This window comes from Macrotis lagotis, chromosome 7 (assembly GCF_037893015.1).
Source record: "Macrotis lagotis isolate mMagLag1 chromosome 7, bilby.v1.9.chrom.fasta, whole genome shotgun sequence".
NCBI lineage: Eukaryota > Metazoa > Chordata > Mammalia > Peramelemorphia > Peramelidae > Macrotis > Macrotis lagotis.
The window spans coordinates 148,297,242-148,310,335 of NC_133664.1; the positions used below are offsets into that span (position 1 = coordinate 148,297,242).

The 13,094-nt window shown below is 33.6% G+C and overlaps 1 pseudogene; it reads left to right on the top strand.

Annotated features, from left to right (window-relative positions):
* Positions 1 to 8,241: 8,241 nt before the first annotated feature.
* On the top strand, positions 8,242 to 9,568 carry LOC141493874 (carboxypeptidase N catalytic chain-like; annotated as a pseudogene).
* Positions 9,569 to 13,094: the final 3,526 nt, after the last annotated feature.

Below are 13,094 nucleotides of genomic sequence, written 5' to 3' on the forward strand. Positions count from 1 at the left end.
ACATTACATTGCAATTACGTATAGACAGAGTAGGGGGTGGCTAGGTGGTGCAGTGGATAGAGCACCAACACTGGAGTCAGGAGTATCTGAGTTCAAATCCGACCTCAGATACTAAATAATTAGCTAGGGGTGTGGCCTTGGCCAAGCCACTTAACCCCATTGCCTTGCAAAAACTACCAAAAAACCCCATAAAAATGGTATAGACAGAGTAGATAATTTGCTTTTCATACAAGTCCAATTCTCATCTTTATCATTATTTTTTTAAATGAAATAGCTTTTCAACTTCTGGACCAGAGGTAAGGTGGCTGCATGAAGTTACTATGCTCCAAGAGCTTTTCCCCACACAACTTTAAATGAAGGCTCTACATACTCCTTAAAGCTACACCAAAAAAAAGGGGGGCAAAATAATTTCCCAAATCAAGATATGTGGAGGATCTTCAAGATCTGTTTCTTTGGGGATAAAGGGGAAGCATAGTCCAGTATTAGCCACAGCACAGTCTATTTCCTGCCTAAGCTAGCTAGCAATCCAAGTCTGAGTCCAGATAGATAGCAGGTCACAAGGAGGGTCCTCTCTCTCCCACTGATTTTATTTTTTAAAAATATCATGCCTTTATATTCAATCACATCTGTGCCCTCTATTTATAAATACTCCTAACTGCCCTGATAATGAGGAAGTTCATGAGTTATTAGTATCATCTTCCCATGTTGGAAGGTAAACAATTTAACATTATTAATTCAATTCAATCTTATTAAATATTAAGTCCCTTATGATTCCCTTTTCTGATTTATCTTTTTTATTTCTCTTGAGTCTGATATTTGAAGATAAAATTTTCTGTTTAGTTCTGGTCTTTTCACCAAGAAAGTCTGAAAATACCCTATTTCATTATATATACTTTTTTCCCTGAGTGTGTTCAATTTTACTAAGAGGGTGATTTTTGGTTTCACATACTACCATTTTGGTCTTCCAGAATATCATACTTTAAACCCTATGATCTTTTAATATAGATGCTGCTAAATCATTTTTTATCTTGATTGTGGCTTCATGATACTTGAATAATTTCTTTCTGAATGCTTGCAATATTTTCTACTAGACCTGGGAGCTCTAAAATTTGGCTATTATATTTCTTGGAGTTTTCATTTTGGGATCTTTTTTAGGAAGAAATCAGTGGATTGTTTCAATTTCTATATTACCCTATGCTTTTAGAAATCACAACAATTTTCCTTGATAATTTCTTGAAAAATAATGCCTACTTTCTTTTATTAATCATGATTTTCAAGTAGTCCAATGATTTTTAGATTATTTCTCTGTGTTCTATTTTCAAGATCACTTATTATTACAATGAAATATTTCATATTTTCTTATGTTTTTTTTCCATTCCTTAGGTATTATCTTTTGTTTATTTTGTTCTCATAAAATCATTGTCTTCCATTTCCTCAATTCCAGTGTTTTTTTTTTTTTAAGAATTATTGTCTTCAATGAGCTTTTGTATCTCCTTTCCATTTGGTCAATTCTGTCTTTTAAGGCATTCTTCTTCTCATTGGCTTTTTGTACCATTTTTATTTCTTTATTTTTTTTACATTTACATTTTTATTTATTTGCACATTACTAAAATACACTTCTTGTAAGAGTAAACATAATCCCCACTACCCCTACAGAAATATAAAACCTCACGAGAAATAAGAAAAAGAAAGAAAGGGGAAGAGGAAAGAAGGAGGAAAAAAATGTGCTTTAATCTATGCTCTGTTACCATCAGTTCTGTCTCTAGAGTGGACCACATTCTTTATCATAAATCCATCAGAGAAGTTGCTTTCATATTTTTCCACAGTTGATGTCACTGCTCCTAATTCCCTCCATCCATTTCTTCCCATTTCCAATTATTATATTTTCTCTCTCCTTTTACTCTGGCCCTCTTCAAAAGTGTGCTGTGGGACAGCAAAATGGTACAATGGATAGAGTATTGGCCCTCAGCCAAGAGGCCCCAAGCCTACATCCCACCCCAGAGACCCAGTCAGTAACCACATGGGACCCTTGGTCCCAGACAGGCACCGAATTCCAACACCTTATAAAAAGTAAAAAAACAAAATGTGTTATATCTGACTATCTTCTCCCATGATCTACCGGCTTCTCTATCCCCTATATGCCACCTCCCTTCTGCCTGTCCCCTTTCTCCCATCATTTTTCTCTTCGTTTCTAAATTTCTGTGCCCTATTAAGTATATCTGTTGTTTACTGTCTGAGCTATTTCTGATGAGAATAAAGGTTGTCTCGATCTCCCTCACCATATCCCTTTCGATACCATTGCAAAAGCTATTTCTTGACTCTTTTACATGAGATATTTTAGTTTATTATACCTCTCCTTTCCTTTCTCCCAGTACATTTCCTTTTCACTCATTGAATTCATTTTTAAATTATACTATACCTTCAAATTCAGTTCTCTTCTTTGCTTCAACTATAAAATTCCTTCTAACTGCTCTAATAAATGAGGTGAATATGAGTATCATCTGTATCATCTTCCCATGCAGGAATACACACAGGTATTAATCTTTAAATCCCTCATAATATACCCTTCTTATCCAGTCCCTCTATCCCTCAACTAAGTCCTGTACTAAGACCAAATTTTCTGTTAAGCGCTGGTCATTTCAACAGTAACATTGGAAATTCCCTTGTTGCATTGGAAATCCATCATTTCCCCTGAAAGAGGTTGTTCAGTTTTGCTGGATGGTTGATTCTTGGTTGTATTCCATGTTCTTTTTCCTTCCTGAATACTATATTCCTAGCCCTATGAGCCCTTAATGCAGATGCTACTAAACCCTGTGTAATCTTGTCTGCAGTATAAAAAATTTGAATTGTTTTGTTATGGCTGTATAAGATATTTTTCTCTTTGAATTGACAATTTATGGAACTTGGCTATAATATTCCTTAGGGTTATTTTTTTTGGATCTCTTTCAGTAGGAGATCAGTGGATTTTCTCAATTTTTCTTTTGCCCTCTTCTTCTAGGATATCAGGACAATTTTCCTGAAGGAATTATTTAAAAATAAATTCAAGGCTCTTTTTTCTGATCATGACTTTCAGGTAAAACAATGATTTTTAAATTGTCTCTTCTGGATATATTTTATAGTTCTGTTGTGTTTTCAATGAGATATTTCATGTTTTCTTCTAGTTTTTTCATTCTTTTGATAAAATTTAATTGTGTCTTGATGCCTCTCAAAGTTATCTGCTTCCCTTAGTTTCAGTCTACATTTGAAGGCTTTGATTTCTTTTTTTTTTAGGTTTTTACTAGTCAATGGGGTTAAGTGGCTTGCCTAAGGCCACACAGCTAGGTAATTATTAATTGTTTGAGGTCGGATTTGAACTCAGGTACTCCTGACTCCAGGGCAGGTGCTCTAGCCACTATGCCACCTAGCTGCCCCAGGCTTTGATTTCTTTAGAGAACTTTCTTATCCCTTTTTCCATCTATTCAATTCTGCTTTTTAAGGTATTTTTCTCCTCATCAACTTTTTGAACTTTTTTTTTTTCCACATTTGATCTAAACTATTTTTTAGTATGTTATTTTCTTCAGGGTTTCTTTTGGGGGGGGGGGTCTCCTTGACTAAGCTGTCGATTTGGTTTTCATGTTTTACCTGCATCTCCCTCATATCTCTTCTAAAATTTTCCCCTACCTCCCTTACTTGATTTTCAAAACTTTTTTTGAGCTCTGAAATAGCCTGAGACTAACTTCTATATTTCTTGGAGGATTTAGATGCAGAAGCTGAAACTTTCTCATCTTCTGATTATGTGTTTTGATCTTGACCATAGTAATTGTCTATGATCAGGTTCCTTTTTTTCTGTTTACTCTTTTTCCCAGTCTGTGCCGGTTTAGGGTGCTTCCCAAGCTTTTGAATATTATTCGGATACCCCCAAGAGGACCTCATTTCATTCAAGGTCTTATGATTGCTCTCCTGCTCTGCGACCTGGTCTGTGGATGACCACAACCACACCCATCTGCCCTGGAGAAAGGTATCTGCTCTATGTAAATATGGGACCCCCAGACTGTGACCAGGGTCTGAATATGGACAAAGCATAAGATTCCTGTCCCAAGGCCAGAGGAGTGACCTTGACAATTTCCCCCTACCCCCTTCACTTCCTTGGGTTGAATGCTGTGTAAGCAGCTACCAAGCTGCTCAGAGTCAGGAGGTTCTCTTTTTGTACCTCTTCTACCATTTAATCTAGTCTGTTTTATTCTTCAGTTATATTCTTCAGTAGTTTTGCATCTTCTTTACCAAGCTGTTGATCCTTTTTTTCATTATTTTCTTGCATCACACTCACTTCCTAAATTTTCTTCTACCTTGAACTCTTCCAATGCCCGTGACTAATTAATTTATTTCTTGGAAATTTAGGATATAAAAATTTTGACTTCGTTTTCTTCAGAGTGTATATTTTGATATTCCTTGTCACTGTGGTGACATAATATGGACAATTTCATTTTTCTATTTTTGCCTACTGTTCCAGCCTTTTATTTAACTTTTTACTCTTTTATTGGTACAGGACTCTGTTTTCAAGATGGAGGATGCACTTTCCCAAGATTTGGGGGTTTTGTGTAGTTGTTTACTTCTAGTGGCATGTAAGTTTTCAGTTGCTTTTTTTTTATTAAATTTGTTTTCATCTATATGCACATTTACATTTTTAAATTACAAAATGTCTTCCACCCTCCCTTCCATTCTAATACAGTTTTCCTAGCTGTCTGAATTTCTAAGAGGAACTGCTTGAATCAAGGTTGATTATCTCATAATGGTGTTGTTGATATGTACATTGTTCTCTTAGTTCTACAGTTTTCAATGTTGAATGATCTAAGGCATGCTGCTTACTACTCTCTTGGACTCTGCTTTGATCTTTGAGTGACCACAAGCATTCCTTTATACTTAGAATTTCTGATTAGAGCCCCTGATCCACTGAGGCCACACGTTCTGGTGCCTGCTATTTCTCCTCACCCTAAGACTGCCACCCAGGAATTATCCAAGTGAATTCTGCCTCATTTCTTGCAAAGAGACTTCTGTAATCTTCTTTCTGGACAGTTTTTAAACCTTTATGATCTGTAACCCAAGAGCTCTGGAAGTAATTGCAGCTGTTGCTGAATCAGTGGTTTCTAAGGTCTGCTGCTGTATTCCGGCTGACTGGTCTGTACTGACATGAGTCCTATACTGGTCTATAATCTTCTCTCAACTTGAGGGAACAAACCTTTGCTCCAAGGTTTTCTATATTGTCTTTAGGATATCTGATGTTAGAGTTCTAGAAATTACCTTTGTTGCCAATTATTCGATCACCATGATTCTGGTTTGCTAGACCTGGATCTGTTCTTTCTAGTTCAAGTTACTTGCATTGGACTGGGTTCCTCTCTCACTCTGTGGCAACTGAATTTTCTGCTGACCTCCTAAGTTGTCTTAGGCTGAAAAATCATTTCACTCTGTCTTTTTGTGAGTTTTTCCACTTTAGAATTTGATTAGGTTTATTATTTAAAGGCCTTTGGAGGACTTTGGGGGAAGAACTCAAGAGCTTCCTAGACTTTAGTTTTCCATGATGACTGAACCTCCTCATCACTGGATTGTTGCTTGAATAAAATGAGATAATTTAGAAATTGTAACAATACTTCACATGTCTTTAAGTTTCATATGCAGGACCATGTTCATGATCTTCATCTTTCATTTATGAAATTAAGTGTTTAAAGATTAATTATACCAGCATAGAAAATATGCTGTTAATGGCTCATCTTTCAACATTCCCTAGTCTCCAGATTTTGCACTAATGGATCATTTTCCCTTGGAAGGTATCTAGGATTCTGGAAGATTATGAATTTCAATGGTTTATATCAAGGATAAGTGATTTAAATTTGGTTCTAGCAATAGAGCATCATTTTGTTTTCAAGTCTAAGAAATGTAGAGAGACATCACTAAAATTTAAATAAGTAAATGAAAAACTTATTGAACATGACAGTCATACAGTGAAGGACATAAAATGTTCCTCTCTCCTGTATGGCAAACTGTATTTTTATTGATAATGACTATTTATTTTAAGTGTTACTAGTAATCAAGTATCAATGTTTATCTAATGGCATATGAGGAACTGAATCATGTATTATTAATATTAATGTAAATTTAATTAGATGTCATAAGGATATTTCTGCTACATGAAATGATATCTCACATACTCTTCTTGGAGAGACAAAACAAAGTAACAAGTGACATTAGTTTTTTTCTTCATCCAAAGTCAAAAAAATTCACCATTTAATGGCATCATTTATCAACTTAACCAACTTTGTGCTCATGAGTAGCATAAAACAGAAAGACTACTTTGGAAATCACTTGTTGTTCATATAATAATGTGCACAGGTTAACTTTTAACTATTTACCCTTCAAAAATGTATGCAAAATGTGCTTTGAAGATTGATCTGTACTATTAATATTTTCTTCAGTACTTTCTTAAATATTGAACCAAATAAGAAATCACCTGCAGATTCATTGCATTTGCAAATGTTCAAAATTTAACAAACAATTTAGCTTTGAAGTCTAACTAGCTTTTTTAATTTGGCTCCAAATCAAAGACACCTAGTCTTGCTCTTGTGCAAATACACTTTACAATAATGAAATTGTATGAACTAGATAAAAATTCTGAATAAGGTCAATGTATATAGATATATTTGTTTAATTTAATGAGGACAGAAAAAATAATTTGAACTTATCTATTGTTAAGGAAATAAGGAAAAATAACAATAGACTACTCAGAAGTCTTATCTCAATATGATGTAATCTTTCTTTAAACAAAAGCAAAATATGAGAAACATAATTCATTAAAAAAATAAAATATAAGCTAAGAAATGAATGGTTGCAAAATTGGAAGTTACATATTACCTAGGTGGATAACAGAATCAGATTAATTAAAAGAGTTAATAAAAGAGATAAAATAATATGAGAGATAATATAAGAGATAAAAAAGATAAAGAGATAAAATATAAAACATAAAATTTATTTTGTACAAGAGATAAAAGAGATAAGATATAAAAACACAGAACACAAATTCACAAAACAATTTTTACATTAAGGAGGAACCACAAATGTAGAGAGTGCAAACTCATGACTTAACTGCATCAATATAATAATAATAATAATAATAATAATAATAGTAATAATAATAATAGCAATATTAAGCAAATTACTCTATATATTTAACCACTTTGGTAATCAATGATAGAGGGCACTTTATAGAATAAGATAAAATTATGGTGAAAATATAGATTAGTTAATCATATTGAAAGGAATATTGAATAAAAGTAAGAATGAAAGGGATTTAGATTGATCAGTTTTATTTTATTTATATTATAGGAAATTAACAAACCAAACTAGTACAGATATAAAAGGAAACTGATAGAAAAAGACTAGAAAAATGAGATTTCAATGTTAAGTATATAATTTTTACAAACCATTTTGTATTCTTAAGAAATATTTGAAAAATCATAATGTTGTAGAAAATAATTTATACTAAGAAATTCTTATAATTTAAATAGATACTTGATTAGAATTTAAGAATTCAAATGACTGATTATTTTTAATATTTTATAAAGAAGAATTTGTTACAAATCACAGAGAGATGATAAAAATTCAAATGATTTTATGTGAATTTTTGGAGAGATTTTACACAAACAACATTTAAAATTATGAAAAGTAAAAATGCTTGAACAAATTTTTTATATAAATACATATCATTATTCCAAAAGTACTGACAATTATTAAAATATCAAAAATATGTAAAGACATATTAACATAAAGAACCTAAAGGATAATATTTATAGTGGTTGACTGCTATAAATCATTCACTAAAAACAGGACAAAAAGAGTAGAAAATTTGGTGCAAATATATCAGATGAATTTTGCTAGGACTAGGACACATTTAATTTTTATATTTATTAAAATAAAAATATTTTTCTATTGAAGTAGATATTTTTAAAATAAAACACAGTATATGTAATAAGTAGAATTATTTTATTTATTCTTGTGAAACTGTGTTCAGTAAATTTATTTTGCACAAGATAGGCTTAGGTATTTGTTGGAAAATGTTTTACATGTTAAAATGAAATACGTAAAAAAAGAATCTATAAAATTATTGATCTAACTTCAGTGTAACACAGTTACACTTAAAAAGTATAGCAGTCGATTCGGATGGGAAGAGCGGTAGGGGGCTGGAGAAGAAGAGGGGGTGCCTCCTGCACAACGATGACGGCCAGACTCCCTACCCTACTCTGGCTCCTCGTGCTCCTGACCGAGGGGGCCTCGGTGACGTCTCAGCATCACTGCTATGATTAGCTCATGCGGACCTTATACAAGGTCCACAGCGAGTGCCCCCACATCACCAAAGTTTACAGCATCGGTCCTAGCGTCAGGGGGAGACATCTCTATGCCCTAGAAATCACCAACTTCCCTGGCATGCACGAGCTCATGGAGCCTGAATTTAAGTATGTAGCGAACCTGCATGGGAATGAAGTGTTGGGGAGAGAGCTGCTGCTCCAACTTTGGGAATTCCTGTGTGAACAGTACCGCCAGAGGAATGGTCCGGCTGATTCACAACACAAGGATTCACATCATGCCTTCCATCAACCCTGATGGTTATGAAATAGCTGCAGACCAGGGCCCAGACACCATTGGATATCTTACTGGTTGGAACAATGCCAATGGAGTAGACCTAAACTGAAACTTTCCACATCTTAACACCTACATGTATTACAATGAGAAGAGTGGTGGGGCCAATCATCACATACCCCTTCCAGACAACTGGAGAAGTCAGGTGGAACCAGAGACTGAGGCTGTTATACATTGGTTGGAATCCATCAACTTTGTTCTTTCTGCCAATCTTCATGGAGGTGCAGTTGTAGCTAATTACCCATATGACAAGTCCCATGAGCATCGGGTTTGGGATTTCCATCGCACTGCCAATACTCCCACTCCAGATCGTATGCACATGGATGGATGCACCTGGGCTGGAACTGTGGAGATTACTTTCCTGATGGCATCACCAGTGGGGCTTCCTGGTATTCTGTCAGCAAGGGAATGCAAGACTTCAATTATCTCCATACCAACTGTTTTGATATCACTTTAGAATTGAGTTGCAATAAGCTTCCCCACCAGGAGGAGCTGCGAAGAGAGTGGCTTGGCAACCGGGAGGCAATGCTTAGTTATATGGAAGAGGTTCACCATGGCATCAAGGGAATAATACTTGATGAAAATAACAATGGCATTGGAGAAGCAGTGACTTCTGTTCATGGACCTGCTCATGATATCACTTCAGGTAAGGAAGGTGATTACTTCTGGCTGCTATTGCCAGGTACTTACACTGTCACTGCCTCAGCACCTGGATATGTGTCAGATACAACAACTTTAACAGTTGGGCCTGCAGAGGCAACGCAGATTAACTTTCATCTCAGGAAAGAAACCATTAAAGAACCAATTGAGCAGAGTCCCTTTCAAGGCTCCCAGTGGCAAAGCCCTCCTAAAAAAGGTGGCCTCCTGAGAAAACGGCAAAGAGACACAGAGAGGAAGGCCCTGATCTTGCAGCAGGGTTCAGCTCATAGTCCTGCCTTAAAATCAGTCACCCAAACCAGGATGAGAAAAGTGGAAACACTTCATGAGATCTTATTGTGCCTGATATTAAATAACACAAAGCTATCTATTTTGTTACCTGTGAGGTATTTAAATACAAAATTTAATTCAAAAAAGAAAGTATAGGCATCAGAGTTTCAGAAGACAATCTGAACATTTCTCAGGAAACATCAAATTAAAGTATTCAATAATTCAAATATTTTCAAATATAAATTAGTAAGCTGTGAAAAAAGTATTATCAGTGCAATCAGTGGTAGATTGTTCTTCGAAGATAAAGATATAAAGAAAGATGTAGATTTAGATATGGATCTGGGTGCAAGTGTGTATGAATATACACATATATGTAAATATGTATGTGAATATATTTGTAGGTAGAAATATGTATATGTACATACATACATGTACATTCATATGTGTGGATATCTATGTGCATGAAAGGTTATTACAATGTTCAGAATGTTGAGGGGACAGCACTTAAAAATGTTGCCTTTCTTTGCACTTGTCTATGCTACTGAAGAAACTGAAGATTCATTAAATTGAAACATAAACAAACAGGTATCTATACAAACACACACACACACACACACACACACACACACACATATATATATAAACACATATCTATATTATGTTTATTATGTTGTAAAGAAAATTAACTGGAAAGATAAATTTTTTGCTTGGAAACAGTTTTGATTTTTGAATATAAATTGGTAATTAGTTAAATAATCAAAACAATTATTTGGTTTAAAATAACCACTTGAGTAAAACTTTTCATTTTAAATGTGTGTATATCTCTATGTATATTCATATTCATATCTTTATATCTGTCAATATCTCTCCCTCTAAGCACATCCATATATTATGTAATGCTCTCTCTCTCTCTCTCTCTCTCTCTCTATATATATATATATATATATATATATTTATTTATCTACCTTGCTATCTATTTTATCTTCCTACATATTATACCAGCAGTGACCTTATGAAAACATGAACAAAAGATAAAAATTTCAAAATTTTTTCCAAAGGAAGGTTGCCAAGTTCCTTACATTTAAATAACAGAGTATCTACTTAGCATTTATCCAGGAGCAAAGTATTTATTAACTGCCTTAAACATGTCTTTAAGACAATGGAATAATTTCAAGAAGTTCCCTAAACTGACAAAAGATTCTGAACTCAAATTCAATTAATTTTCCAGGTTTATGTTGACACAAATCATTAGTGACCCATTCAAGTGTAATATTTACCTGAAGATGCTCCCCTCACCTCCTGTGGTTTAGCTAACTTTAAATAATTTGTATTTTAAAAAAGTCTCCAAAATTGCACTTATTCATCTCAATAGTGGTTAGGAAATTTGTGAAATAAATTGGTATGAGTAACATTGGCATAAACTTTGTCATCATGTGCAAACTTGACAACTGATTTACTGTCCAATTTGTCATTAGATTAAAAATACAATCTATTTTTTCATATCCTTGACAATTTTTCTTGACTGACAGTCAAAGCAGGCAAAAGACTAAAAAACCCTCATTTGCATTTTATAAATTTAATTGTAATGTTAGGTACAGATTCCCTGGAGAATGTGCTTCATTAGAAAGTTGCCTGAAGCAATTCTCTTCTGTTGAAGGGATTTTTATGACTATTGATAAATTAGTTGCATGAATGAAAAAGTTTGTCAGTTGAGGAATTCACTTGTGTACTTTTGCAAATAAAAGAGAACAGATTTTGACTATTTGTCAATAAGTCATATATTAAGTGACAACTTGCTCAAAAATACATTGAAATCTTTATAACTCAGTTTTGTTAAATAAATCCATTCTGGAAATCAAGTATCCTAATGCGTCTTCCATTTACAATTATTAAGGATAAAATATAGCAGTTCATGTCTAAAATTTTATAATTTTTAATGAGAAGGTAGACTCTGGTGCTCTAAGAACAGAGACATATATATTTTTTTTCTTATTTCCTTAGTATTTCCAACACTCAAAACTTTGTCTCTCTAGGATCAGGGCTTGCTTAATAATGATTTCTGGATTAAAGGCACTCCCTCTCTTATGTTCAATATTGTGCTTTTTAAGGACTTGAACTATTAACAGTATTGCCAAAAGAATTACCAAAAACATTTTATCTTGAATTAATGATATAATACTGGTAGAGGATATGGGGATTTGATTCCTGGGTAATAGGAATGGACTATAATTTCATTGGTTAAATCATTTAAACCACTATTATGAAAGATAGAGCACTGGCCCTGGAATCTGGAGGACCAGCTTTAGACTCTTGATATTTACCAGCAATGTGAACTTGGGCAAATCACTTAACCCCATAGGCTTGCAAAAATTAAAAAAACAAACAAAAACCAAAAAACCCTACTCTTGATGGTAGAGATATATTCACAATACACCATAAGAGACATTAACAATAAAAATAATAACACTTTTTTTCCTATATGGACCATCATCTAGTAGAGTATATAAAACTAAAATGTATGTATATATTTTATAAATTCATAAGTATAAATATTTTATTATTCATAATGTGATAATCTGTATATAAATATACATATATAATTGTGCTGTGTATATACATGTATACCTATATATCTTTGTGTATATATATATATATATATATATGTGTGTGTGTGTGTGTGTTTGTGTGTGTGTGTGCATTTATATATGCATAAGTGTATATTTGTTTGTGGCAAATCATCAAATCTTCTTTGTGGTAAAACCATTAAATGTGCTGAGAAACTGAAAGACTTTCTTGAGTATTTAAGAAAGTAATACTTACCAAAGCACTAAATTCAGAAGAAATAGAAGAATACTCTTGAAGTAGCATGAAAAAATTGGTTTATTATATGGTCAAAATTTACACTCAAAAAAAATTAGGGGGTACTGATTTTATTCACTACCTAACTTAATTTTAAGGAAGTCAGAAGAAGAAGAGGGTAATGATTTACAACTTAAAGAACAGATTTATTTTGGGATAAAAAAGGATAGTGGTCAACAAATACTTGAGTATATTTAGACATTACAAACTTACCACTAGCACTAGAGTTATGTTTTTTTGTCTTAGCTTGATTTTACAGACTCTAGCTGGACACCTGAACTACCCAATTTAAGTAAATGTTGGTAAGAAAGCTAAACCAAAAATTTTCTCACCATATGAAGAAAATGTCAGTTCAAGGCCAGTTCCATCTCTTAACTGGGTTGTAAATCTCCTCCAAAAGAGCAACTCTCTCTTTGACTGCCTCACTTGTTTTTTTGGAGGTTAGAAGAGTGATTCTATCTTCGCTGACTAATCAAACCCCAGCCTTGGACCAAGGCAACATTTATTACTTTCATTCCTATATATGTTACAGAATAAAAGTGGAGTAAATCAGAGAATCATACTGACTCAGTTCACCACATAGTTATGTTACATGAGTCCAAATGAATTTTTTCTGCTGCTACTCCGTCCTACTAAACTACTTT